Genomic DNA, 27,822 nt, shown 5'->3' with positions numbered 1-27,822 from the left:
ACTTCAAGCCTACATTTTTTTCTTGTGCCATCGTCAAACCCAGCCATTTCCCATGTGGCAGAGTATCTGCTGCCGGTGTTCTGTATGTGGCTCCACGTGCCCTAAATCTATTTTTTTCTTAGTTACCTCAGGACTAGACAGAAGGTGTGCCTATTTAGGGGAAAGCAACTGGCTGCCACATTTGCCACACTGACACCTGACCATATACCTGAGAGCTGCCTTATGTGTGGCTTTTCGAAGTAGACCCAGTCTGCCCCATCATTCATACAAATGAGGAGGATTGGGGTCCCCTCAGAAGTACAGTTCTAATGTTTGTGGTTTAGTGTCCATGACTCTGCTTGAGAGAAAGTGTATAAAGTCATGCTGGCTTCCAGACTGGAAGGGGTGGGTGCTCCTAACCATGTGCACTATGCAGGTCTGGGTTTGCGTGGTGGCCAGTGGGCACTGCCCTGCATCACTGCCAGGAGTCCCAGTGGCCCTTGGGGGTTAGCTGCCTGGGAGAGGTTGCTGCTTGTTGATGAATGGTTGGCAGCAGGGTTTCAGACTCTGCTCTTAACTCGCTGCAAGGTTTTGGGGGGTCATTTGTAAGGATGAGTTACTTGTACCATAGTTGAACAGTGGTACAATTCACTGACTTTTACATGCTAAGCACTCATCACTGACCTTCCATTTACACTTCACACCTCTTGGAAGGTATTTGTCTCATCCTCACTTCACCCACAGAGCTAAAAAGAAGGGGAGCCATAGAAGTGAACCCAGCTCTGTCACTCCAGAGCCAGCGGCCCCAGTGCCCCTCTAGGTGCCTCTGCATCTGGGGTCTCATTCAGTTGGCATCCTAGCTCCATGGAGTAGGTGTGGGAGAAAAGATGCTCGAGGGGTGCATGTCTTGCCACCAACCATAAGGCTGGTGAGGGCAGAGCCATGGTCGGAGCCTAGTATGGATGATGCCCCACCCATGCTGCCTCCACTTTGTGTGCATGGCCCCCCTCTGAGGCAGAGAGAGATGACAGCGTAGGAAAGATGAAAAAGCCAGCCCTGTGAGGTCTGCAGTTGATCAGGACGGGGTATGTGGTTGGTGTCTTTGGACCTCTTGGCTGTAATTTGAGTTCTTTTGATCCAAGGAATTTGAGGTTTCTATTCCGCTTCCCTTTCAATGGAAAAGTTCTCTCTTTAAGTCATGGGTGTCTTAGGTATGGACCTTGTAGTTGCTGAGCAAATGTAGAATGTAAACCTGGGGTATTTGAGGTCCAAGGAATGGCTGAGAGCCCCAGGCAGCTGGGGATGAGTGACTGATGGCTCAGAAACCATGGAGGGGACCAACTGTCCCACAGGCGGTGCTCTGACCCGGTGCTGCACTTCGAATAGCAAAGACAAAGCAGATCTAGTCCTTCCCTTCAAAGAGCATATTCCACTAGGGGAAACAAACATGTAAATTACATCTATCTCAAGGTATAGCATATTAGAGACCAAAAGAAAATAAGAATCAGACACAGAATTGCCCAGGGGGAGGGTAACGGAAGCCTCCTGAAGATGCCACATTCCAAGATGCCTTTTAAATGATCAGGGAACCAAATCTTTGGTTCCTGATCAAAACAACAACTATGAGCAAGTCGTTTTCTCTTGCTGAGCTTCAGGTTCCCATCCTTGAAAGAGGAGTACTAGGCCTGTCGTTAGATTGTCGTGGCAAGCGAGTGAGATGTGGTGTTCACCAGATGCTTGGCGCCAAGTTCACATGCTGTCAGTGTGTGATAAATGGTGCCCGCATTTGTCTTTAATAGGATCACTGTCAATAAGTACAGGCGGAGTTAGAAGACAGGTGGTTCCCTCCTTATCCTAACATTTCTCAGCCTGCATGAAAAGGACCTCCCATTTACAAGGTGGATTCTGAAGGGTCCTACAGCAGTGGTTTCCAGAATGGGGCTCTAGACTCATCCAAGATTCCTATATAGTCGTGAGTGATCCTTACAGTAGTTACTGTGATTCAGTGGGATTCATAGATCTGACTCAAAGATTTGATTTTTTTTTTTTTAATGAGAAAATGAGTTTTATTGTTTTTAAAGCTCTTTGTAGTGGGTGTTGATGGTCACCTGCCATACTTGTTCCAGATTGTCTGCTGCAGCCAACACAGTTTGGCCATCAGCATACAAAGCCAGCATACAACACTATTGGGGCGACTGTGCTTTGCCACTGGTACTGATAACTTCTTGTTTCAGTTCACCTGCAATGACCTTGCCCTCCAAGTCTCAGATCTGGATGCTGGGCCTGTGGCAGCAGAGCCAGTAGCAGTTGGGACTGAAGCACTGGGCACTCGTGATGTCCCCACCATCTAGTGCTGAAAGGTGCTTGCCTTCCTTGAGGCTGTGTGAGCTGTCAAGTCCTTGAGAGGGAGAAATCTCATCCAGCACACCTTTGTCCTCTGCGTGTGCTACAGAACTGTGTCCTTTCAATGACTCAGTACGTCCAGTTGACCTAACCATCTCCCCTTTTGTCAAAGCTGCTTGTTTACTGCATCTTGCAGATTGTGCTTCTTAAAGTTTCTCAAATTGTCTTCGCCATCCATCCTAAACACCACCTAATCCAAGCTCTTATTCCTCTCCCGCACTGTTTGGAGCAGCCTCGGAACTGGTTCTTCAGATGCCAGCCTTTGTTACTCTTGTACCAGAGAGCCCTTTCTAAAACATAAATTTAACTTTATTTCCTCCAACTGAAAACCATTTCATCAATGAACACAATTTTAAGAACAAAAAACAACTTCTGGAAACAAAAATAATCCTTCTATAACTTCCCAGTTCCTATAGATTTAAAAGGCAAGTTTCTTTTGTTGGTTTTGGAATAAGATAGACCTTTGTTTAGATTCTGGCTTCTTCACTTACTTATCATATGATCTTGGACAAAATTATGTAAGCTCTCTGAGGCTTAATTTCCTTATAAGGTGGTTGTGAGAATTAAATGTAATGAACATAATATGTATAAAGTTCTGTAGGTGGAGTCAGTGATGATGAATTATAGATGTGAATAATGGTCAGCGTGGTATGCAAGGCCCCCCGTTTTGATAGGATCCTCCCATTTTTTTCCCCATAACTTTAGCTCTTTCCTCTCCCTGCTTCAAACTCTATGTTATAGGTGTTTGGAATTAATAATTCTCCCAATTTTACATGTTGTTTCATTACTTTATACTTTGCATACAGTTTCTTTTGTCCCGAATGTTCTGTTCCATCTGTCAATCTCTATTCATTTATAAGACTTAGGCTAAATGTAAGACTGTAAAAACCTTCTCTGACCTCTCTAAGTAGATTTGACTGTACCTTTCTCTTTGTTCTCAGAAGCCCCTGTATTACTTATAAAATTACACTTACCAGCCAGCAATATACATTTCTGGCTTTCCCTTTTAATTGTGAGTTCTTTGAGGGCAGGAATCAAGTTTTATTCATCTTTGTTTCTGAGGGATGTAGCAGCCACTGAATAGATAGATGGAAGGATGGAAGGGACATATGGATTGGGTTATTTTGGTAGATGAAATCTTGCAAAACATGGCATCCATGCTGGAAATTTTATTAAAAGAGGCCTTTGTTCTGCTTCTAGCCACGATGGAATAATTGGAACTGAATTTCTCCTCCCTCCATTTACAAATAAAACTCTGGGCAAATATGAAAACAACTGTTTTCACATATTGGACAACAGGCAGTGCAGGAATATAATCCCTGAGAGAAAGGAAGCAATTGAGATGAAGACTTTGGTCCTCGTGGCTTTCTGCCTTGAAGCATTTTCTAGACTCTGTTGCTAGAGGGGACTCCCCAGTGAAGCACAACAGTCTTGTTGAATCAAGGGGTTAGACATCTGAGTTTGAGGGGGAGGTGGTTTAAATTTGTGGGTCGGAGTACCAGATACAAGGGAGCTACTCAGCAAAAAAATCTAAACTGAGTCCTCTTGGCTCATCTGCTGTAGACAGATCTGCCCATGTGTAGAGGGGAGCTTCCACAGAGTAGGAGTTATTCAGGCTCTAGCCAGTCAAAGTAAGGAGAGCTTGTTGATCACTCAGGCAATCATTAGAAACCCCAGAGGCCATGCCCTGGTGGAGTAGTCTAAATTAGCTCTAGAATAAAGGTAATTTTAGCCCTGCCCTCATGTAGCTTAAAAATCAAGCCTTGAGGAGCATAAGAGAGGGCTTGAGTGATGCTGGTAATGTGCTGGGTTTTGATCTGAATGCCAGGTACATGACCAAGAATTTATTAAGCAGGACATGAGTGATGTGTGTACTTTTGTCTATATGTATGTTAAACTTCAGTAAAAAGTTTTAAATAAAACCGTTTCTTTTTAAAACTTATCAGGATCAACCTGATATACAGGAAAATGAACCTGTCAAAACAAGGTGATGGCACCCCACTCCAGTACTCTTGCCTGGAAAATCCCATGGATGGAGGAGCCTGGCAGGCTGCAGTCCATGGGATCGCGAAGAGTCGGAAACGACTGAGAGACTTCACTTTCACTTTTCGCTTTCATGCGTTGGAGAAGGCAATGGCAACCCACTCCGGTGTTCTTGCCTGGAGAATCCCAGGGACGGGGGAGCCTGGTGGGCTGCCTATCTATGGGGTCGCACAGAGTCGGACACGACTGAAGCAACTTAGCAACCCACTTTTAAAAGAGACTAAAAATTTAACACCCAACAATGTAACATTCACAGTATCTAGCATCCTATCAAAAAATACTAGACATATTGAGAATCAGAAATGATGTAATCTATAACCAAGACAGAATATAGTTAATAGAAACAAACTTAAAAAATGACAGGTACGATGGAATTAGCAGATGAGAACCTTAAGGCAGACATTATAAAAGTTATAAGTATGCTCATGAATTTAAAGAGAGGCTTGAACTGAATTAGGAGAGAAATGGAAGATATAAAAAGAATGAAAGGGAATATCTAGAGGTGAAAAATATAATAACCTGAAATAAAATTTTCACTGATAGGATTAAAAGGATATTAGACACTCAAGCATAAGTGATCAATGAACTTGAAGACATAGCAATAAAAACTGTCCATTATGAAGCATAGAAAGGAAAAGACTGAAAAAGCATAGAAAGTAAAAAGAACCTCGAGGAGCCATTAGTGTAATATCAAGAGGACTAACGTGTAATTAGAGAACTAGAAGGAGAGGAAGGAGGAGAGGGACAGAAAAAAATATCTAATGAGATTATGGCCATTTTTTTTTCCTACTTTAATGAAAACAGTAAACTCAGAGTTTCAGGAAGCTCAATGAATCTTGAGCCTAATAGACTCAAACAAAACCACACAAAAGTGTATCATGATAACAAGTGATACAAAGAAAAGTTTAACATTAGCTAAAGAAAAAAGATACATTATATAAAAGAAAGAATTGATGACAGAAGACTTCTTGTAAGAAACAACATGAACCAGAAGAGAATGGAATGACATTTTTGAAGTAACGAAGAAAATGCTTGTCAACCTCAAAATCTATATCCAGTGAAAATATCCGTCTAAAATAAAGGCAAAATGTAAAGCTTCTTCAGACAAATAAAAGTGAGAGAAGTCGTCAGCAGACCTGCACTGTAAGAAACGTTAAAGGAGGTTCTTCACATGGGAGAGTGATGATACCATAGAGAAACTGGGACAGTGAGGAGTGAAGAGTGCCAGAAGTAGTAAATACGTGAGTAAATGCAAGAGGCTCTTTTCTCACTTTTAATTTCTAAAAAAGATAATTGAATATTTAAAGTAAATAATATCTGTGTATTATGTGCTATACATGAAAGTAAAATATATGAACTCAGTAGCATAAAGGACAGGTAGAGAATGGAAGTATACTGTGCTAAGGTTCTTAAATTCTATATAAAGTGGTATAATATTATTTGAAAGTATACTCTTAAAAATGTGTATTGTAAACCTTAGAGGAGCCACTAAGGAAACAAAATGAAACAGTGAAATATAGCTAATAAGCCAATAAAATGAAGACCCAAAAGATTTGGCGAGGGTTGGGGGTAAATAAAGGAACCAAACACAGATGGAGCAAATAGAAAAGTTAGCAAGATGATAGACTTATCCAACCTTACTGATTATTACATTAAATGTGCATGGTCTAAATAATCCACTTATTGGAAGATATTAAATTACTCTTTAAAAGACTCAATTATATGCTATCTATGAGAATTCCACTGTAAATATAGAGTCAGATGAAAAGTAAAAGGATAGAGAAGATATACCATACAAACACTAATGAGGAGAATTGGTAGGGGAGAAGAAACAAATCTCCCTTATAGAATATTTCTAAATAATATCTGTAGATACTATCCTGTTTAGAAGAAAGAGTTTAATCTCCATCTCCCCACCCCACCCCCGCCCACACGCACACACACACATTTAAGTGTGGGCTGGACTTAATGACTCTCTTTCAAAAACTAAAGTATGTGAAGGGAAAAAGAGAACTTTAGTGGAGAAATGGCAGAAACTACCTTAACCAAGTGATGTCATGTGAATATTGTGTAACTTTGATATGATGTGATGAAGAGGATACGTCACCTTTGTGATATTCTTTCTAAAAACCCAGTCAAATCATGACAAAACCTTCAGATAAACTCAAATTGAGGGACCTTCTATCAGGTACTTCTCAAAACTATCAAGGCCAGGGCCTTGCCTGGCAGTCTAGTGGTTAAGACTCTGTACTTCTACTGCAGGTGGAACTAAAACCCCACATGCTGCACAGTTCAGAACAAAGTAAGTAAATAAACTCTCAAGGTCATAAAAACATAGGAAAGACTGGGGAACTGTCACAGACCGGAGGAGACTAAAGGGACATGACAATAAAATATAGTGTGGAATTCTGAATTGGATCCCAGGTTAGAAAAGACACACTCATGGAAAACCTGGTGAAATCACAATATAGTGTGGCGTTCAGTTAATAATAATATACCAGTGTCAGTTTCTTAGTTTCGACATGGGCCATGGTAATGTGAGATATGGGAAACAGAAATTGGGTGAGGAGTACATGGGCAATCTCTCTACTACCACTGCAACTTTACTGTGAGAGAAAAAAAGGAATTAAGGCAGTATTAGGAACAACTTGACGCCTATAATTTTGACGAATTGGATGAAATGAACAAATACTTTGAAATACATGTTATGTAAAGTGACTGAAGAAGGAATAGAAAATAGAAAAATATTACTGTTTCTGTTAAAGAAATTTGTAGTTAAAACTTTTCCCACAAAGAAAACTCCAGGCCCAGATAGCTTCACTGATTAATTCTATGGTATCTTTAAGGATACATCTTACACTAACATTTTCAGAAAATAGGAAAGGAACACCTTCCACCTTATTGTTTGAGGTCAGCATTACCCTGACATGAAAATCAAAGAAAAGAAAGCTATTGACCAATATACCTAATAAATATAGATGTAAAAATCTTTAACAAAATATTAGCAAATTGAATCTAACAGTATATAAAAAGGACAGTATATCATGATCAAATGTGTACAGACTGGTTAAATATTTGAAAATAAATCAGTGTAATTTATCATATCAACAGACTGAAAAAGGAAAGCAGTATCAAAACATAAACCCCCCAAAAAAAGGATTTTAGGAAAAATTAAATATCTGTCTTTGATAAAAGCTCTTAGCAAACTTAAGTATCCTCATTGTGATAAAGAGCATGTAGGAAGAACTTACCACTAACATCATACTTAGTGGTGAAAGACAGTGCTTTACACCTGAGAATGAGAACAAAAAAAGGGTGTTTGCCCATTTCTACTCAACATTGTACTGAGTTTCTAACCATTCACTAAGAAAAGTAAAAGAAATAAAAGCACTAAAGATTAGAAAGAAAGGAAAAATTGTCTTTACTCAGACAACATGATCGTGTATATGGAAGATCCTGAAGAGAGGCATCTCGTAAATTTAGCAAAGGTACAGGATAAGGTTAGTGTACAAAACCAACTGTATTTCTCTATAGTAGCAATGAGCAATTGAAAATGAAATATTTTAAAGTACCATTTAAAATAGCACACAAAACACAAAATACTTAGGAATAAATTTAACAAAATATGTGCAAGATTTGTATACTGAAAGCTATAAAACATTTCTGAGAAAATAATTTAAAAGACCTAAACAAATGGAAAGATATTCCACTTTTTGGACTGGAAGACTCAATATTTTTAAGATGTTAATTTTTCCTAAATTGATCTATAGATTCAATGTAATCCCAGCCCAAATTCCAGATGGCTTAAAAAAGAAAAAACAGCTAAAGCTGATTCTAAAATGTACATGAATATGCGAAAGATCTAGAATAGCCAAAACAATGTTGAAAAAGAACAAAGTTGTAGGACTTGAATTACCTACTTTTAAGACTTACAATAAAGTTATAGTGAATGTAGATCAGCATGGTAGGTAAAAAGAGTTCAATAGAACAGAATAAACAGTTCAGAATTAGACCCAAACATAAATGGTTTAATGATCTTCAATAAATATGCCAAAGTAATTCAACTGAGAAAGGATAGTTTTCTTCAACAAATGCTACTGGAAGAACTGGATATCTATGTGGGAAAAAATGAACATTGACTTTTACCTCATGCAGATATTAGCCCAAAATGGATTATAGACCTAACCTTAGAGGCAAAAACTGTAAAATGAATAGAGGAAAATATAGGGGAAAATCTTCATGAACTTGAGGTAGGCAAAGTTTCCTTAGTTAAGACATAAAACACACTTCATAAAAGAAGTCATAATTGAACCTCATAAAAGGTAAAATTTGATTCTATTCAAAAGTCACCATTTTAAGAACAAAGGGGTAAGCCACAGACTGAGAGAAAATACTCTTGATACTTATATCTGCAAGAGGACTTTTTCCCCGGAATAAAGAACGCTAAACTGAATAAGACAACAGTGCAGTTAAAAAGTAAGCAAAAAACTTGAAGAGATGCTTAACAATAAAAGATATTCAAATAGCCAGTAAGCACAGGGAAAGATGCTCTGTGAGGGTGTTAATTAATATCACAAGGAAGGTACTGGTATGGCTAAAATAAAAAGACCATGCATTTCTTAAAAATGAGTATCTTAAATGTTTACCATGTGACCAAGTAATTCCAATCTCAGGTATTCACCCAAGAAAATGAAAACTTATGTGCACACTAACACATGTATGTGAATGTATTTAACCAGTCTATTCATAATCACCAGAAACTGGAAGCATTCCAAATGTCCTTTAACTGGTAGGGGACAGTGGTATGCCCGTAAAATGGAATGCTACTTGGCAATCAAAAGAAACTGAGTACCATCCAACAGAATGGGTGACTCTCACATTATGCCAAGTGAAATAATCCTTTTATTTAACATTTAGGAATAGGCAAAACTATCAAGAGAGAAATCAAACTAGTGGTTGTCAGGAGCAGAGGGTGGGAGGAGGAGCTGACTATAAAGGGCTACAAGGGAAATTTGGGGGATGATGGAACTGTTCTATGTCTTGATTGTGTGGATGGTCATATGGCTATATGTATCTTTGAAAATTCATAAAACTAGCCATTGAAAGTGGTAAATTTTACTGTAAGCAAGTCATGCCTGACTTTAAAAAAAAATGTTTTAAAGACTGACAATAACAGCTCTTAGCAAGGATGTAGAAAAAACTGATCTGAAGCTTTCATCACTGGTGGTGGGAGCATAAAATGGTACAATCCTTGGAAAGCAGTTTGGCAGTTTTCTCTGAAGTCAAATGTATACCAACAATATAACCCAATCATTCCATTCCTAGGTATTTATCCATTATTTTATAAATGAACATGTATAATTCAAATAGATTTGTACATGAGTGTTTCAGTTCAGTTCAGTCGCTCAGTCGTGTCCCACTCTTTGCAACCCCATGAATCACAGCACGCCAGGCCTCCCTGTCCATCACCAACTCCCCGAGTTCACTCAGACTCATGTCCATCGAGTCAGTGATGCCATCCAGCCATCTCATCCTCTGTCGTCCCCTTCTCCTCCTGCCCCCTATCCCTCCCAGCATCAGAGTCTTTTCCAATGAGTCAATTCTTTGCATGAGGTGGCCAAAGTACTGGAGTTTCAGCCTTAGCATCATTCCTTCCAAAGAAATCCCAGGGCTGATCTCCTTCAGAATGGACTGGTTGGATCTCCTTGCAGTCCAAGGGACTCTCAAGAGTCTTCTCCAACACCACAGTTCAAAAGCATCAATTCTTCGGCACTCAGCTTTCTTCACAGTCCAATTTATAGCAACTTTATTCATAGTAAACAGTACCTGGTAATATCCTTAATGTCCATCAGCTATTAGATGGACAAACAATATTTTATCCCTATTTTTTACTGCATGAGTCATTATTCATTATAACATACTTGTGATACACAAAGCAGTATGGATGAATCTTGAGTATATTACACTGAGGAAAAAAAGCCATACATAAGAGAATATACTATATGATTTCCTGTGTATAAAATCTGAAAGAGATAAAACTAGTCTATAGTAGGTGAAAGCAGGCCAGCAGTTACCCTGGCCTGGGATGGAGAATGCAGGAACTGACTGAAAAGGGCACCAAAGACCATTTTGAGGTGAAGGAAATGTTCTGTTTTTTGATTGTGGTAATGGTTACACAGATGTATATATTTGTCAAAACTCATTGAATTGTGCTTTTTAAATGTTTACATTCTACTGTATATTAATTATGACTTGATACAGTAAATTTTAAAAAGGAAGAGGACTTAGAAATTAATTTTTAAAAGAAGTTCTAACACAGTAGCTTTCAGAACAGCTCTGTTGATTTTCACATGATTTATGAATGTGGGTCATGGGATAACTTTGGAGACAGAGTGGCTTTGGCTTTCTGCTAGTTGCCTAGACAATTTAGTCTTGAATTTTGTAATCTTTATCTCGGTTAGTTTTTTGTACCTTTTGAAAAAAAAAAAAAAAGTTGGCAAGGCTAACACTGTTGTACTGTGCTGGGATCATGACACTTGCAGATGTATTGCCTTCACTGACAAGATTGTGTTGTTCCCTAGCCGTGGATTTGGGGGAAGGAATATGACAAGAATAGTCCATCTTTTATTGATGTCAAGGCCTGTGTATAGACTTCATGTTCATCTCAAGCCCATGTGGATGCTGGGAACAGAAACATCATGTCCCTCCCTCTACAGCCATTTGACTAAGCACTCTTCACGTTTCCCTCTTAAAATTTAAAGAGCATCTCTTGTTCCTTCAAGAGTGTTAATTGTATGCTGTTTAGCCAATGGATAGTTTGTAAGGCTTTTAAAAAGCTTGGTAAAAGAGAGCTCAAACTCTTCCAGGCTTCCAGTGATGTGGACATACCGCACTTTATCACTGATTTCCCAGAGCTCAGTCGGGGCCATTTCTTATATTCTTTGGCCTGAAACTCACAGGCCAAAGGCACTCATGTGTATGCATGAGTATATGAAGACCCTTACCATCTGTTTACACTGTCTTTTACTTCATACTTTCTATAACCTGATTGATGCTCTTCTAAATCAGGCTTTCGTGTGTGGTGATATATGTAATAGGACATTAAAGTACGTATTCCCTTTTGACTGTATGTATTCTACTTTCAAGATTTTTTTCTGACAAATACTTCTAAATGGAGAAAGCCACCTTACCAAATAGTATTATGTTAACTCAAATTGGAAACAATCTTAATATCCAAAATTAAGGGGAGTATTTAAGGTGATTTATTCCACTGGTGTTCCATACAGTCACTAAAAAATGATGGGGATAAAGAATGTGGACAACACAGGAAATGCTAAGGATACAATTCAGTGAAAAAAAAAGCAGAATATTGAATGATATCTCTACTATAACTATAGTGGAAAAAAACACCCAGATACTCAGAAGTAAAAGATTTTTAAAAGAACTTTCAACTTATCAACAGTAGTATATTAAGATAGTAAAGTTATGAGTTAACATTTTCTAAATTTTCCGTGATACCATTATTACTAGTTTTATGATGGAAAAATCATCTTTCCTCCTGTCTCCTGAAACACTTGAATCTTGGCTTTTGACTTTATGGTTTGTATGTCTTCAGGACTATAGTTTCTCTTTCTTTTCCATATTCTTTGGATTAAAAAAATCACAAATGATTTAATGTTGCATATTAAATCACTTAAACTTCTTGTTTCTTAGTGGAATTTTGGAGGGATATCCAAGAGGTTTCTAAGTCTGTGAAGAGACAGAGAAACCACCTTGAGCAGTCTTCATTGATGTGAGAAAGGGAAGAAGGCAAGAGAAGAAAGATACTGTTCACAGAGCATCCACAGTGCCCCAGGCCAGAGTAGTTTCCAGTCCTTCTATGCAGCATCCATTTCTTCACGAGCTGGACGCTGACCCCAGGCAACCTCTCAGCCTCATCTTGTGTGTCTTCCCTATTCACACCCCATTTCCTAGCCACACGCAGAGTGATCCCGTTCCCCAAGGCCTCATGCTGTTCCACATCTCTGTGTTTCTTTCCATGCTCTTCCCTCTGGTTAGGACGCCCTTGCTTCTCTGCATGGCTGAACCTGTTTGTTCTATAAGGCACCCCTCAAATGTCACTTCTGTCAATATGATGCTCCCACAGTTTGGCACTGCCTTCTCTGGGATTTCATAACGTTTGTTTCCATACCTCTTTTATACCACTTGCTACATCATAACTCGTTCCCCTCCTAAGCATTTAGGCTCTGCATGGTTGTGAACACAGCCCTGGCACAGTGCATGGCTCACAGGGGCACTCGGTGAATGTTTGTGGAGTGAGTGAGTGAATGAAAGACAGAGCAAAATATGCAGTCTGGTTTGAACTCTAGATCTTGGAAAACTCATTTATTCAACATTTAACTCCACTTTGTACAGGTATCTGGAAAAGCAAAGATCTCTGAAGAGCAGAGTTCCTTTTTCAAAAGAGACAGGAGAAATTCAGTGTACAGTACAACTATAATTCACTGGGTATATTGAGTGCCAAGCATTTTGACTCTTTGGTTGTGATTACTAAATGCCATTGGGATTTTACTTTACAACCTAAAAGTGGTTTTCTTTAAATGCAAGTAGTCACCCATTAGTGAAACCATAAAATCAACTTAATGGGTCACAGCAAGCATTTTTTAAATGGAGTTGAACAAGAAATATCAGAGTATATCACAGATAATATGGGTAAGCATCAATTCATGAAACTTTTTAATTAAATGTATTGTATATAATATACATATAATACTAGTTTACCAAGTATAATGCATTAATTACATCATAGTAAAAAAAAAGAAAGCCATTGATATTGTGTGACCATTTTAATCATCAGAACTCATACCTTTTAAAGTGTGAACTACCATTTCATTGTATGAATCTATACCATAATATATGAAAGTAAAAGTGTTAGTCACTCAGTCATGTCTGACTCTTCGTGACCCGATGGACTATAACCTGCCAGGCTCCTCTGTCCATGAAACTCTCCAGGCAAGAGTATTGGAGTGGGTAGCCATTCCCTTTTCCAGGGGATCTTCCTGACCCAGGGATTGAATCTGGGTCTCTTGCATCACAGATAGATTCTTTACTGTCTGAGCCATAATATATTTGACCTGATAATTTCAACTTTTGCTTTATTTTAAGGGCTTCCCTGGTGGCTCAGACAGCAAAGAATCTGCCTGGAATGTGGGAGACCCAGGTCCAGTCCCTGGATTGGGGAGATCCCCTGGAGAAGAGAATGGCTCCCTACCCACTTAGGTACTCTTGCCTGGAGAATTCCATGGACAGAGGAACCCGGCGGGCTACAGTCCATGTGGTTGCAAAGAGTTGAACTAACTAACACACACATTATTTTAAACTATATGATGGACATTGTTGTTGTTTAGCTGCTAAGTTGTGTCCGATTGTTTGCCACCCCATGGACTGTAGGCTGCCAGGGTCCTCTGTCCATGGGATTTTCCAGCCAAGAATACTGGAGCAGGTTGCCATTTCCTTTTCCAGGAGATCCCAAGGGATCTTCCCGACCCAGGGATCAAACTCACGTCTCCTGAATTGGCAGGAGGACTGAACCACCAGGGAATCCCAATGATCTGTAGCTAAATCTCTGTCTCATTTACTCAAATTCCATGAATTTCTTGGAGAAGAAAATGGCAACCCACTCCAGTGTTCTTGCCTGGAGAATCCCAGGGACAGGGGAGCCTGGTGGGCTGTGGTCTATGGGGTCACACAGAGTCAGACACGACTGAAGTGACTTAGCAGCAGCAGCAGCATGAATTGCTAGAAGTAGAATTTCTGAGTCATGAATATATAAAAATTTAAGGCTTTTGATGCATACTTTTAAATACCACCATCTCCCCTGAAAGACTGTTAGTTTTCACTTTTATCACTAACATGAAAGTTAGCACCTACTTTTGAAAAATTGTTTAAAATCCGTATAATTTTTAGTGAAGATCATATGCATGTATATGTACCCCTGTCACCTGTGTGAGGCTGGTAGTTGTTTGGACCCTGTACTTCTCTTCTGTGAAACTGGAAAATTGGCCATGGCTTCCTCATTACAGTCCTGTCTTCAGTCTCTTCCAACTCCAGTCAGCTTTCTGGTCTTTCTAGAATCGAGTTTTTCTTGACTGTCCCTCAGTAGTTGATTGCTGTATTCTTTGTATTCTCAAAGCGTGTGGCTCATCCTTCTCTTGCAGCACTCGTCATGTTATATGGGAGTTATTTTTGTCTTTTAGTGTCCTCTCTTCAATCCCCTCCAGGGTAGGGACTAAAAACTCTTCCTTCTTCACGTTTGTTTCTGCCCCAGAGTTCAATATATAGCACATACTGAGTAACTTTTCACTGAATGAATGACAGCGTCTTGTTTAATTGTGACCTCAGGACTGGTTCAGATTACATTAAAAATGGGCTGTACCATGCAACTGACTGTCTATGGGAGTCCAAAGGCAAAACTGGTTCAGAAAGGTCCAGATTCAAATCAGCCTGGAATCTGCTTGCTGCCTCGCCTCTGGAGTACCTCTGCTTAGTATGCTACTTGGATAGAGAGCAGTCCCTGCTCAGAGATGGCCTTGATTTGTTAGGCCATTGCTAACAGCTTGTTGGCTGGAGCTTCTCTATGCCATGTTTTTCCACAGGCCCAGAACCCTCAGCCTCTATAGAGGCTGCTGCAGGGCCTCCTTGATGTTGGTGTGCCAGCCTACGAGACAACAGTGCATTTAATCCCAGAAGCAAGGGAGCAGACATCATAGGCTATCCGGCTTAGCAGTCTGTCCTTCTGGGAAATGTCTGAACTAATAGTAGACATTGGGAAAAACCATTCTTAAAATCCCAATAAGAAGAAAAATGCTGAGTGGGGAGATGGACAGGCTCTGATTGTGTTGAGTATCTTATGTGTAGAGGCATTGTGGACTTTTACCCTCATGGATTTGATCCTTCTAACACATTAAAACATACTGTTAGTATCCTCTAATAGAAGATTTCATCATTCAACAGGTATTTCCTGTGAGGAAACGTTGGTCAGAGGTTACAAACTTCAATTATAACATAAATAAGTTCCAAAGATCTGAGGTACAGCATGGTGACTATAGTTAGTAATCTGTTTCATACTTGGAATTTGCTAAGAGAATAGATCTTAACACTGTGTGTGGTGTGTTCTTACCACACACAGTGAAAAAGTAACCCTGTGAAATTATGAATATGTTAATTAATTGTGACTACTTCATAATACATACATTTATCAAATTGTCACCTTGTGCACTTCAAATGTACACAATTTTGTCAATTAGACCTCAGTAAAGCCAGAAAAAAACCAAAACAGGCATTTCCTGAGCACCTACTATGTGTCACACTTTGTATTGGATATAACAGATGCAGAGAAGATTTAAGACCCAGTGAGGTCAGTGGCTAGTTAGTAAAACAGCTATAGAAAACTGGACTTCCAGCCTTGTCCCCACTTATCCAATCCCAGACCATTCTCTACTGCTGTAAATAAAGGCATAGTCTGGAACGTGAATATCACTCTTCAACTTAAAACCCTTTAATGGTTCCTCATTTTCCTCTGGGTAAAATTCAGGCTCCATAATATGTCCCTTTATAGTCTCTGCCTGCTCTCCTGGCACATCTTGTACCAGCAGCTTTGTTTCCATCCATAGGAGCCTCCAGATGCTTCTGGTTCAGTGTGTCCCAAAAGGGCAGGTCGATAGCCAGTTTACGAATGGAGATTGTTTATCCAGCCAAAGTTTTTTGGATGTGTGCTCAAGTGTGTTGGACCATAGGAACATGGAGATGTACAAGAAACAGTCACTGTTCCTGGAAAAGGAGAGACGAGCATACTGGGAGGCGGGAATGGAATGCATTGAAGCTGGAGGTGTGAACAAAAGGGTAATGTGTTTGGGCAGGGAATAATAGTTTAGTCCAGCTGGAGCACAGGGTGTGTGTTTGGGAAGGACAAAAGATGAAACTAAAGAAGTAGATGGAAAAGATCATATGGGAACTGGTCTTCTGTCATAAAAACAAGTTTGGACTTCATATTTTGGGCAGTGGGAATCTACTAAGGTAGTTAGGTCAGGAATGATACGATAGATAGTAGATAGAATCTACTGCACTGCAGACTAAGGGGTTGGACCCAACCTCTTCTTGCTTCTCTGGTTCTTAGAATCTGGCCAAGTTCTCTCCACCCCAAATCTGACATCGGACTTGGGTCAGGGGACAGTTTGCTGAATAGAACTCTTATCAGCATCACCATTATCCAGTCATTCATTGCTTGTGCTTTAGGGGATTATCTATAGGTGTCTGCTCTGTGCTCGACCACTCTCCATGACAGTGTCCACTCCATGACTTGTAAATTTCATGAAAGAAGGGAAGGTATGTCGTGATCCAGAGGGCCTTTCCCTGAGTGTGTGTGTATGATTTGTCAACAATCGAGTATTTTATGGGAGTTTATGGGGCTTCATTAAAGATGCTGGAGCAGGAGCTCTGTGGGACATCAGAAGAGACCTTGGCAATAAACCACAACTCCACACTCTGGAATGCAGTAAATGTTTAAGAGACTTCCTTCCTTTCATTACTGAATTTTACTTTACTTTTATACCAGTAAAGAGTTGTGTTTTATTGGTTGAAATTTCTTGATTCCGTTTTCCCCAGGTCTGTTTAAAAGCTACATTTTATCTTTGAGGATGTTTGGCTCGTGGTAGAGGAAGTGCTGCCAGCGAATTCAATTAACTGGCAGAGCTCACAGATATTGTACACGGATTTCTTTTTTTTCCTTCTTTTTCACAACTGCTACATAAACACAGCTGGGTTTAATATTTGTCGTAACAAAGATTTAACTTGAATCATCTTACTCTGGGTAATTAATGCTTGGAATCTCGGCTACTTCTTCGTTCATTTGTGATCTCCTGCATTTCTTGACTCCGGCTATCTAGATAATGAAGTTTGCTTCTCTAGGTCTTTGCCCTGCCTTAAAACTGCTTAATATTTGGCCGTTCCTACTAGAGAGCAGATGCTTTTCTTTGCAAGAATTGAATTTCTGTCAGCTCTTTTATGCATCATGTGTTTGGAACTGTAAGTGGATCAAGTTGTTCATCACAGCAGGGACACTGTGAAACACATCTATTATATATACTTCCCACCCTCCCTTCTTGTTTTTTTTGTGTTTTCTTTTTTTCTCCCCTGAGGAGGTGGAGATGCCCAGATCCCCTTGGGAGATATCTCAGTCTGTGTGGATATATCCATGTGATCCACCAGGGATCCAGCCTGGCTGCATTCCTAAGCATGGAAATCTGTATCCATTCAGCCCAGGATTGTTGCAGAGACAAATCCTACTTTTTCCTTTGTAAACACCAAGCACTTCATTAACTCTTAAGCAAAGACTCTGATGCTGGGAAGGATTGAGGGCAGAAAGAGAAGGGGGCGGCAGAGGATGAGATGGTTGGATGGCATCACCGACTCAATGGACATGAGTGTGAGCAAACTCCCAGAGATAGTGAATGACAGAGGAACCTGGTGTGCTGCAGTCCATGGGGTCACATAGAGTCAGACACGATGAAGCAACTGAAAAACAACAGCAGCAGCAGCGACACATATGTTTGGGTCAATAAGCTTAGCATAATGAGTGACATTTCAGTCATTGATGCCCTAGAAAAATGTTAATTGTGAGCCCATTATTTTTTATGCTAAAATAATGGCTTGGGTAGTTTTTTGGCTTTGGAGTTGGGTTAGTATGGAAGAGTAGTCACCACCTGTTAGGCTCCTACTGTGTGCCAGGCACTGTGGTAGAGGCTTTGAAAATTTTGACATTTAATCTACATAACAATCCTGAGGGCAGGGGGGAGGTACTTTACCCCTTTTTTGATAAATGAAGGGAAGAAGTAAAGAAGATGCCTTGCAGCTGAGTCAGAATTTGAACTCAGGGTTTGCCAGACATACATTCTTTGGTTGATCAATCAAGGCCTGGATTTATTACACGTTTATTACATGCAGCCATTTCTCCATTTGGATTGTCCCATTCCACATCAGTCTCAGGCCAGACATTTGGCTTTTATGAACACCTTTGTATACATCTAAATATGAACTATTGGTGATGATTGGAATCATTTGTTTAGTTTTCCTTTTTCCATCAGAGCTCAATGCAAATACAAGCCAACTTCCCTAAGCAATCTTCCATGTCTTGTAGTTTTCATTTTGTGAATTTCAATCCCTAGATTCAACTTTGAGCAGATAGCTGAGAATTCCAAATCTACATAATTTAGTGTGTCTATGGGCTGCCGTCTATGGGGTCGCACAGAGTCGGACACAACTGAAGCGACTTAGCAGCAGCAGCACACAGCTTTGAAAAGCAGGAATCTTGATGTTTCTACTGTGGTATGCTGATCTTTTGGGTCTCTGATAATGCTGGGGGCAAAAGTGTATTTTTGTGCATTTTTAATCACTATCATTCAATTTGAGGGAGTTCTTATGGGACATTCCCATGTCTGGCTGAAAAACTGCTGATCTGTAGAATTAATTATAGTTAAATGGAAAGGTGACTTTTGCTCATGAAGAAAGTCAGTCTCTTAGTAAACATTTTTAGTTATGATTAACTTTAGTCTTCCTCCAAATACTTTTCATTAGAACCAGGCATGTGTCCTGATTCATTAGAACTAGAGTAACCACTTTATTTCTAATCTTCAGTCAATTTTGTTGTTGGAAGATGTTGGTTTGTATTTTTTTTTAATTGGTGAAGGATATGTTGTAAAAAAACATGTATTATAACTTTCCTTTTACAAGTGTGTATCTGTCTTTTCAAAGGTAACTTGCATTTGTATTTTGTGCCTTGTGTTTGCAAGAGAATGGTTCTTGGTTTATTCATGTTGACAACTGAAAAGCCTTAGACCTAATTAAAAGAATTTCCATGAGCACCTTTACTGAACCATTTCATTACGCAGCACTGCACAGATTGCGTTGTGAAACATGGTGATAGTTTAAATCTGACCTTTAAACCTAAACTGCCAGAAGTATGGGGGAGAAAACCCTTCTTTGAAAATACTCCGTGGATACATACATACATAGGCATACATGCAGGCACACATTTGGATAGAGATAATCTTTTTATTGAATGACCACCTAATACTATAAATACACATTTACTTTGAGCTCAAATCTTATACCCTCTTTCAGTGTTCAGCTGCATTCATTGTGTGTGTATGTGTGTGTGGTGTGTTAAAACTAAATTGTTTTTTAAGGAAAACAAAGACAATTTCTTCTGCTTCAGGCAAAAAAAAAAAAAGGTGTTTGGAGGAAGATGAATATTACAAATAGACAAATGCAGAAATTTTTGCTGCTGGTGTTTCCATTTACAATGCTGAGGTATTAGGATTAACTGCGCAGGGAGGGGGCTGGAGTGCACTGTGAGCACATGACTGCTCCTGTGCTTTATTTGGCAGATAGTAGAAATGGGCCTTTTCGTTTTAAAATTGTACTTTTTTACTCCAAGAATGTCATCCTGAGGACTTGATAGTTTCTTCTCAGGCTGCTCAACAAAGCCATTATAGCTTGTAGTGAAGTAGCCACTCACATAATGAAAATTGATCTTTTTGTCTGTCAAAAAGCTGCTTAGAATTGTAATGCTTGCCTCTAACTTTCTGACTTAATACTTGGCCCATGAGATGTCAGGAGAGACAGAGGGAGCAGAAACCTGGGCCCCTGGGGTCATAGCCAGCCCCAGCTTGGAGCTCCACATAACTAGCACAGTCCCCACTCCCCCATGGAGAACCAGGCTCTTTGAGGGGAAAATGGGATGCAGAAGAAGCAATTAAAGCCAACCGAGGTCAAGGTACAACCATGTTCTCAAGCAAGAAACAGAAAAGCAAGGAATGAAAGGAAGCAATAATGGAGATATATTCAGCTGTGGAAAAAATAAACCAGTATTGTGGACAAATCTTATTTGCTTGTCTAAAAAATCCTGGCAGCAGTGAGAATTAATGGAATAGCACAGACTTTGGAGTAAGACACATTTGTACTTGACTTTGGCCTCTGCCCCTGGCTCTGTTGTCTGTGTGACTTGGAGCTAAGGTTCACTTTTCTCATCTGTATAGTGGGGATAACCATCCCCCTAGCCTTCTTGTTCTGAAATTTTAATGCAGTGCTGGGTATGAAAACACCTACCATGGCTTTTGGTACCTAGTAGAGTGCTTGATAAATACTAATTCTTATTCCTTTTTCCTGGTTTTCCCAGAAACTATTACTCAGAAAAAGGGGAGTGAGATTGCCTTTACACATCAAAACTTTTTACTTCAAACTTGCGACAAAAACTAAGGCACTAACAGATGTACCGTACCATTTTCAATGTCCACGTGAAGGCAGCAGAGGAGCCAATGTATGTGTGCCCCTGAGGATGGGAAAACAAGGAAATAATTCCCTCTCCCCTCTCCAGACCCACATGTTCCCCAGGAGATCTTATAACAAAGCCTTGATGTCTAGTTTATTCAGGAAAGGAAGAATCCATTTGCCTTAATCCTTAAGGGCTATTTTTTAAAGGGGAAGAGAAAGTAATTCTGTTGCCCCTCTTACAGCTGATGATAGGTATCTGATTTGTCACACACACACACACACACAAAAAACTTTAAACTCTAGTTCTGACACTGAGTGGTTAATGCAAGAAGTGGGGCCCCCTGCACAGGCTAACTTGAGTCAGACTTTGAGAAGAGCTGTATCTCTGCTTGCAGTGTTATGCCAGCACTGAGGGTGGCCATGGTCCTTGCCTCCCTAGAACCTCAGTCTTATGGAAGAGACAGACATTGATGGACTGTCACACAATGCATCGTTACATTGCTGTTTGTCTCTAAAGGAAAGGATACTTTTAGAGTATTTGACAAGGGAACCTTGATTTAATCTGAGAGAGTCAGACTGAAGCTGTGTTATTGAGCTAAGACTGGAAGGATGAGCAGGAGTTAATCTAGGCCCTGGGATGTCCAGTATGGTAGCTAATATTCACATGTGGCTATTTAAATTTAAATAGATTGAAATGAAATAAAATGCAGTTCCTCACGGAGCAGCTACATTTCAAGTGCTCCTTAGCAGCTATTATATTGGACAACACAGGTGGTGGATTATTTGTGGAAAGGCCTATTGCATGGTGCTGAATGCTAGGCCAGGGTGATGTTGGTGAGAACACTCCAGATAGAGGAGTTAGCTTATCCAAACATCCTGAGGTGTGAGAGGGGCCTGGGCGACTGGAGCCCAGTGGGGTGGCTGAAGCCATGGAGGGGGTGCAGGAGCCGCAGTTCTGAAAAAGGCTGGAGTCTTGCAGGCTCGACTTCAGTCTTTATCCTCAGAGCAGTGGGGAAGCTGCTGAAAGATCTGAAGTTGCCAGCACTGACAGAAAGAGGTGAATAGGAGTGTTTTAGAGGTGACAGGTGACTAGCATACCATCCTTATTGCCTCTAGCCCAACAAGTTGCAACCTAGTGATGAAGAAAGACACCTGTATTTGTTGAATGCTGATATGAATTGTAAGCATTGTCTTCATCACAGTGGGAAGGAAGATATGTCAGCTGCTGGTTATACAAAAAAGCCAAAGATGACTATACAGTCAGCAAAAACAAGACCAGGAGCTGACTGTAGCTCAAATCACGAACTCCTTCAGATCATGTGGTTCAGATCATGAACTCCTAATTGCCAAATCCAGACTTAAATTGAAGAAAGTAGGGAAAACCACTAGGCCATTCAAGTATGACCTAAATCGAATCCTTTATGATTATTCAATGGAAGTGACAAATAGATTCAAGGGATTAGATCTGATAGAGTGCCTGAAGAACTATGGGTGGAGGTTTGTGACATTGTACCGGAGGCAGTGATCAAGACCATTCCCAAGAAAAAGAAATGCAAAAAGGCAAAATGGTTGTCTGAAGAGGCCTTACAAATAGCTGAGAAAAGAAGAGAAGCTAAAGGCAAAGGAGAAAAGGAAAACTATACCCATCTGAGTGCAGAGTTCCAAAGACTAGCAAGGAGAGATAAGAAAGCCTTCCTAAGCAATCAATGCAAAAAAAATAGAGGAAAACAATAGAATGGGAAAGACTAGAGATCTCTTCAAGAAAATTAGATACCAAGGGAACATTTCATGCAAAGATGGGCACAATAAAGGACAAAAACAGTATGGACCTAACAGAAGCAGAAGATTTTAAGAAGAGGTGGCAAGAATACACAGAAGAACTATACCAAAAAGATCTTCATGACCCAGATAACCACGATGATGTGATCACTCACCTAGAGCCAGACATCCTGGAATTCGAAGTCAAATGGGCCTTAGGAAGCATCACTATGAACAAAGCTAGTGAAGGTGATAGAATTCCAACTGTGCTATTTCGGTTCCAAGAAGATGATGCTCTTAAAGTGCTGCACTCAATATGCCAGCAAATAATGGAAAACTCAGCAGTGGGCTTTCTGCTGAGGACTGGAAAAAGGAACTGGAAAAGGTCAGTTTTCGTTCCAATCCCAAAGAAGGGCAATGCCAAAGAATATTCAAACTACCACACAATTGCATTCACTTCACATGCTAGCAAAGTAAAGCTCAAAATTCTCCAAGCCAGGTTTAAACAGTGCATGAACTGAGAACTCCCAGATGTTCAAGCTGGATTTAGAAAAGGCAGAGGCACCAGAGATCAAATTGCCAACATCTGTTGGATCATAGAAAAGGCAAGAGAATTCCAGAAAAATATCTGCTTCATTGACTATGCTAAAACCTTTGACTGTGTGGATCACAACAAACTGTGGAAAATTCTTCAAGGCATGGAAATCACCTTACCTGCCTCCTGAGAAACCTGCATGCAGGTCAAGAAGAAACAGTTAGAAATGGCCATGAAACAACAGCTTGGTTCAAAATTGGGAAAGGAGTACATCAAGGCCATATATTGTCACCCTGCTTATTTAACTTATATGCAGAGTACATTATGCAAAATGCCAGCTGGATGAAGCACAAGCTGGAATCAAGATTGCCAGGAGAAATATGAATAACCTCAGATATGCAGATGACACCCCCCTTATGGCAGAAAGCGAAGAGGAACTAAAGAGCCTCTTATTGAAAGTGAAAGAGGAGAATGAAAAAGCTGGCTTAAAACTCAACATTCCAAAAACTGAGATCATGGCATCCGGTCTACTCAATTAATGGCGAATAGATGGGGAAACAATGGAAACAGTAACAGACTTTATTTTTTATGACTCCAAAATCACTGCAGATGGTGACTGCAGCCATGAAATTAAAAGATGCTTGCTCCTTGAAAGAAAAGCTGTGACCAACCCAGACAGTGTATTAAAAATCAAAGACATTGTTTTGCCTACAAATGTCTGTATAGTCAAAGCTGTGGTTTTTCCAGTAGTCATGTATGGTTGTGAGAGCTGGACCATAAAGAAGGCTGAACACCAAAGAACTGATGCTTTTGAAGTGCGGTGTTGGAGAAGTCTCTTGAGAATCCCTTGGACTGCAAGGAGATCAAACCTGTCAATCCTAAAGGAAATCAGTCCTGAATATTCATTAGAAGGACTGATGCTAAAGCTGAAGCTCCAATACTTTGGCCATCTGATGCGAAGAACCAACTCATTATAGAAAAGACCCTGATGCTGGGAAAGATTGAAGGCAGGAGAAGAGGATGACAGAAGATGCGATGGTTGGATGGCATCACTGACACAATGGACATGAGTTTGAATAGGCTCCGGGAGTTGATGATAGACAGGGAAGCCTGGCGTGCTGCAGTCCTTGGGGTCCCAAAAAGTCGGACATGACTGAGCAACTGAACAGCAACAACAAATGATGATGATGATGATGATGATGATGAATTCAATGGGAGAAGCCCCTCTGGAGTAGTATTAAGCTAACTTATGGCTGGCCTGGGGGTGCTTGACTACAATCTCATAGGAGCTGGGCCCTGGTCATGTGTAACTCTGTTCCCAGCACGAGATGTGCAAGCATCTTTTAATTTCTCCAGCATGGGGCCTGCAAAGATTAGGCATCAACCAAAGTAACAGACTAATGTGCCCTGAGAAAGAGCTATTTGGTCTGACAGAGAGAATTACAGAAAGTCAGCGGCTTTTTAATTTTTTTCTAATAGAAAAGTTTTGTTAGAGAATGACATAAAGTGTATCCAGGCTTAGGGACAGTTCTGAGGCCCCTGAAACTGAGCAAAAGATAATGTTGGAAACAGAGCTGGAGCCAGAGCCATAGAAGGCTTTGAATATTGTGCTAAGGAATTTGGACTTTATATGTTAACACCATGGAGTCACTGAAAATTTTAGAGGAAGGGAGTGATATGTTCAGCTTCTCATTTTAGGTAATTCATAGCAAAGGATGGATTAGACCAGGAAGAAAACGGGGGAAGCGCCACCAGTTGAAAAGATTGATGCAGTAGTCCAGGTACTAACCAACCAAAGCACAAAGCCAGGCAGTTTGCTGCGTCTGTTTTCCATTTGCATCTATCATATTTTAATCCTCACAATGTATGTGTTACAAATACCTCAATTTACAGCAAACGCACTGAAGCTCAGAAAGATTAAGAAAGTAAGGAAAGCTAATTTCTAATCTTAGGCATTTGTGACTCAAGCTCTACATCTACTGCCTGAGGAGTGCGTTAGGGATAGAGGACCAATGAAGCCAAGAGGCCCAGAGGTAGAGCCTGCAGTGACCAGAGCAAACAAGAGGGTGCAGGATGGGGTGGTCTGTGTTGCATATGTTCCTGGACGTGTGGCATGTGCAGTGCCGAGGATGACTGGTGCAGGTGTCCACTTTAATTGACTTAGTCACCAGAGCTTCATTTTCCTTGCAGTTTTGGTTGCAGTCTTAGTGATGGTCTTCTGCAAAAGGGAAGTGGATGAGTATCCACTTCTCCCCCAATCCTTCTCAGTCCAGACCAGTTCTTCTAATGATCAGTCACTGAAGAACGTAATCCTAGACTTTCCTCCAAGCAAGGAGGCTCAACCACTGGAAATGCCTTTCAAAATGTCGAAACACTCGTTCATCTGTTCTTTTATTTAGCAAAAAGTGCTGGATGATAACCCTGGGCCAAGTACTGCGGGAACACTGCTGGCCCTTTTAGGAACTCTAGTAGGAAAGGTGGTAGACACTGCAGTTCACGGACACATCACCTACCAGTCCAGGGGGCCCAGACAGGACGTCGTTAAGCCTGTCTTAGTGGTCAGGGAGAGCTTCACAAAGGAGGGGACATCTGGATTCCCGCTTTCCCTTAACCCAAGGCAATGTTTAATTTGACTGTTAAAGAGAAACACTTCATTTGAATTCTTCATTATAAAAGTAACATGCTTTTTTATAAAGGATAATCAAAGCAATCAAAAGTGCATCAAGTAGAAAGTGAAAGTATCTCCACATGGTTAGTTTGATCCTTGGCATTTTATATTCTTACTACCTGTATATAAACAGCCATATATAAAAATGACTTTATGTCTTTATATATATTTCTGAATGATTCATAGTATATGTATTGCTCTGTAACTTATATTTTCCCCTCATTTGGGAGTAGTTTGTGAACATCTTTTCATGTTACTTCATAAAGTACTGCTACACTTCTTTTAGCAGCTATGTGGTATTTCGAGGATGTGGTATAATTTATTTAATAGGTCCCATACTCCGGAGAAGGCAATGGCACCCTACTCCAGTACTCTTGCTTGGAAAATCCCATGGACGGAGGAGCCTGTTAGGCTGCAATCCATGGGGTCGCTAAGAGTTGGACACGACTGAGTGACTTTACTTTCACTTTTCACTTTCATGCATTGGAGAAGGAAATGGCAACCCAGGCCAGTATTCTTGCCTGGAGAATCCCAGGGACGGGGGAACCTGGTGGGCTGCTGTCTATGGGGTCGCACAGAGTCGGACACGACTGAAGTGACTTAGCATAGCATAGCATAGGCCCCTACTCATGGATACTTACATGGTCTTTCAAAGAGTAAATAGATGTTCATGAGTGGGACAGCAAGGGACCAGGGACAGTTCCATCTGAGTTGTCAGCATGTGTTTGGGCTGGAGAGTAGTATATGCTTCTAGATAGCAATTCAGTGTAAGTCAAGTATCCGTTAAGTGGGGCCAAAGGAAGCAAGGCCATTTGAAGAAAGCGTCACAGACTGCTCTGAGGAGTTGGAATGTTTTTCTGCAAGTGGTGATGGCCAAGAGTGGGGGCACTGAAGGACTTTGACAGAAATCAGATTCATATGTTTCTGAGAATACTAGAACAGCTATGGATAGATGGCACTGAGGGAAAACTGAAGCCAGCCCATCTAGGAAACAACTCCACTGATCAGAGAGGATGGGCAGAGTGGAGCAGCGCAGGGCCAAGGTCATGGACACTGAGAGATTCTGAGTATATTGGGGGAGGAGGAGATAACATGTGGAGAATGGTTCTGGGAAAAGAAGGAGAAGAAAGGGATATAACGTCTGAATCTAGCCTGGGAGACTGGTTGGAGGATGCTGTGCTACCCAAGATGGGAGAAGAGGAGGAATGGGAGAGCTAAGAAGCTTACCAGTTCAATTCTGTACTCTCTTCCCTTTGTTTTCTGTCTCCCTCCTGATACCTCATTACCCTCACTGGCTTTTCTGTCCCCCCCCAGATTATGCCAGATGATCCCTGATGTTAATGATTTGACCAGCATCTGCAGGAGCACTCAGAGCAAGTTGGGTTTTAGACAACTGTGGGTTATTTAAGCTTCAGATTTTCCTTCCTCGCTTTTATTTAAAGGACAGAATGTTATCACCAGTTATCAGATGCGCATATACTTGAAGTTTCAAATTTTGAAGTGCTGACAAAAGCTTCTCCTTGTTTCAGGGTGAGGAGAGGTCTTCAGAAGTCTTGGCCTAAGTGGTCACAGGGGCACCGGGAACCCAGGACTGCTTGGCTGGTTTCAGAGCAGCTGGGGCTAGCAGGAAGGCACACACTCCTATTTGCTCAGTTACAATCAGCAACGACTTCTTTGTGCAAAATGGTAATGAGGCCATTAGGAGAGGCTCACCTGAAGTGCAGCCCTGTGAGTCCAAGGTAATTAAACACCTCCCGAATGAAAGGGAAAGGCCAGGGAAGGTTAAGTGAGGAATAATCTGCAGCACAGGTGGCCCAAGGGCTTTGAGGAGCCAAAAGAGTGACACCAGCTTGCACTATTTCAAAGGATGGAAATGTCACCCTCGTTCCTTAGAAAGGCAGAATTTTTATTATTTGGAGGGTGGGAAGTGAGCAATATTTTTAACATGTTAATAAAACATGTTTTTTTCTTATATTGCTATTTCAAGTTGGAGGCCCATGGCAGTCCACCGGGCACCAGGTGGCCAGTGCTGCTTCTTGTGGGCTCTCACCACATGAATGGGCTCTGGGACTCATGAGTCCCAGAATAGGGGTGGGAGGGGGGGGGG

The 27,822-nt window shown here is 40.7% G+C and overlaps 1 protein-coding gene across 4 annotated transcripts in view; it reads left to right on the top strand.

Annotated features, from left to right (window-relative positions):
• DENND1A (DENN/MADD domain containing 1A) overlaps positions 1–27,822 on the top strand; it is a 520,043-nt gene that overhangs the window by 337,065 nt on the left and 155,156 nt on the right. The gene's annotated exons all lie outside the window — the stretch shown is intronic.

The sequence above is a fragment of the Bison bison genome, unplaced genomic scaffold, assembly GCF_000754665.1.
Source record: "Bison bison bison isolate TAMUID 2011002044 unplaced genomic scaffold, Bison_UMD1.0 scf7180017864193, whole genome shotgun sequence".
NCBI lineage: Eukaryota > Metazoa > Chordata > Mammalia > Artiodactyla > Bovidae > Bison > Bison bison.
The sequence above is the reverse complement of the archived record's forward strand: the minus strand, read 5'-3'. Positions and strand labels throughout refer to the sequence as shown.